Here is a 2,772-nt window from a genome sequence, read left to right as displayed (position 1 = left end):
TGTCTCTGGTAAGCGACCCTATCAACGGGAGAGACGGTTGTGACGGATGACTTGATTCGGGAGACAACGTGATTAAGAAATAGATTATAACTTTGTGTGAACAGGGCCCGTCGCACTATGAAGGAAGATTACTGTCAGCAGATCTTGGCTATGAAGGCCACTGCAGCATACTATTCAGCCTAACACCCCTCCTCTTGTGCTGGCTTTATCTCAAACGTGTTAGAAATGTATTCCACCGTCCATCACACCTTTCAGCTGTGAAAAGCAATTACCAGACCCAACTGCAATCGCCAGACGATCCACGAGCCAAGCTGCCCATTAGGAGATTAAGGCGTATATGGATCCAGACCTGTGTGGTCACCAGGACTGATGGGCCTTATGTATCAACATACCAACACTCAGGCCATTCACCACAAGGGTTACACTGAGGACCGAGGACTTTGCTTGGTGAAACATTACAACGCTAGAAGTCTTTTACTAAAGGTTAGTGAAAAGTGGAACTATTCTTTGCTGATCTATGGCATCACATAGGGGAAGCTAGGAGCTACTGCTAGAGCTACGAGTTACTGCTGGAGCTACGAGCTACTGCTGGAGCTACGAGATCCTGCTGGAACTAGAGCTACAAGCTACTGCTGGAGCTACGAGCTACTGCCGGAGCGTCAGCTACTGTCACTAACTAAGGCTCAAACATGTCTTCAATATTTATTATCTTCAATCGTTACCCGGTGTTTTCTAACTGGATGAAGATTATCTCTGAGATTTCCTCCAGACTGAACAGAATCTTAAAGTTGTCAAAGGCTTCTTTGGTGCCTGAGAATAAAAGAGAGGTTAACTTCAGTACAGCATCTTTCTTCAGAGCTTGTTTATCAGATGCAAAGGTTTTACAGTTGGCTTTCATGTGACTTTAACATTTAGTCACCAGCAGACACTTTTATCCGAAATGAATTACAAGCAACAGTCTGAATAATCAAAGCACAGAGCAGCTTCAAAGAGTGAATCACTGTGTATAGTTGTGCCAAATTACTTTTGGCACACCTAGGGTATAACATGCTGTGGAGCTGTATTAGCCTGTACATTATAGAGCATATAGAACCTGAATCAATCTCATAACTGCACGTCTAAGTATAAATCAAGTATTTCTATGAGGTAAGGCACTCTTAAATTCGTCTCATTGGAGTGCAGTGAAAACTGCATTCTATTGGAAACTGACAGTGAATCCTAATTCACACTTTCTTCAGTTGTCCTTGAGCTAAAGCAAAATGTCAAATATTGAGAACAGCTCTTGAATTCTAAAGAATGTGCCAGGAAATTGAAATACTAAAAAAAAGATATAACGCAAATTATATATTTTTATTGTATAAATGCCAATGGCCACTATTGAATGTATCTATGAACAATATAATTATATCCGGTAGCGTTTGTGAAATTTGATATCTCTCCTTCTCTAATTAGAATAGCAAGTTTTCTGATTCCTCAGATTGGACCATAATCTTCTTGTGTCCCTTATTTCCTCGCCGCTCCACTTCATCACGTCATCGTGTGGAGAGGGCAACCTCGAGACTCGCGGCACACCGTGTGGAGAGGGCGCCCTCTAGCGGTACATCGTCTGGAGCGGGCCTCCTCTAGCGGTACAACCTAACGTCATCCACACCGTTTGGAGAGGGCGCTCTCTAGCAGTACAACGTGACGTCATCAAAGCAGTTCAACATGCTTCCTCTGTGGTTGTACACTGAGTGACTCAACGATGCCATTGAGTCACTCAGTGTCGGGTAAGTGATAGCTCAGGTGGCATACATTAAAATCAGAAACGAATCCGTTGTGTTGTCTTTAATTCCATGTGTTTCTCCTGGGACAAGGATGAACAGCGAGGAGGAACGACCAAGAGGAGGTACTTCCTCCAAGACGTTGTGGGGTTCTTCCTGAGGAGGTACTTCCTCCCAGACGTTGTGGGGGCCTTCTTAAGGAGGGATGTCCTCCCAGACGTTGTCGGGGCCTTCTTAAGGAGGGACTTCCTCCCAGACGTTGTGGGGGCCTTCTTAAGGAGGGACTTCCTCCCAGACGTTGTGGGGGCCTTCTTAAGGAGGGACTTCCTCCCAGACGTTGTCGGGGCCTTCTTAAGGAGGGATTTCCTCCCAGACGTTGTGGGGACCTCTTTAAGGAGGGATTTCCTCCCATACGTTGTGGGGGCCTTCCTAAGGAGGGACTTCCTCCCAGATGTTGTGGGGGCCTTCCTAAGGAGGTACTTCCTCCCAGACGTTGTGGGGGCCTTCCTGAGGAGGGTACTTTTCCCAGACGTTGTGGGGGCCTTCCTGAGGAGGGACTTCCTCCAAAACGTTGTGGGGGCCTTCCTAAGGCGGGACTTCCTCCCAGACGTTCCTGATCCCAGCTGAACCCAGCATGCCTGGCAGCAGAGTGACCATGCTCTGATGAACCGACCTTATGATGAGGTTATGATTAGGTAATGATGAGGTTATGATGAGGTTATGATGACGTAATGATGACGTTATGATGACGTTATGATGACGAATGATACTGAGCTTTGACCTTGTAATAGATCACACACATCAAAGATGCATAAGGGGCTCATCAATAAAACACTACTCTGTAGCCATGGTAACGGAGTTCCCCTGAGCCTTCTTGTCTTACCTCGGCTCCCATGGAGATGTAGACCTGGCGCCGCTCTGCCCGCTCCGCCCGCTCCGCCCGTGTTGGAGGCATGGCTCTTTAACTGAAACACACAAGAAAAACCATTCAAATGATCCACAAGGTACT

Source organism: Gadus chalcogrammus, chromosome 23, assembly GCF_026213295.1.
Source record: "Gadus chalcogrammus isolate NIFS_2021 chromosome 23, NIFS_Gcha_1.0, whole genome shotgun sequence".
NCBI classification, from domain to species: Eukaryota; Metazoa; Chordata; class Actinopteri; order Gadiformes; family Gadidae; genus Gadus; species Gadus chalcogrammus.
This window is presented reverse-complemented; position numbering follows the sequence as displayed.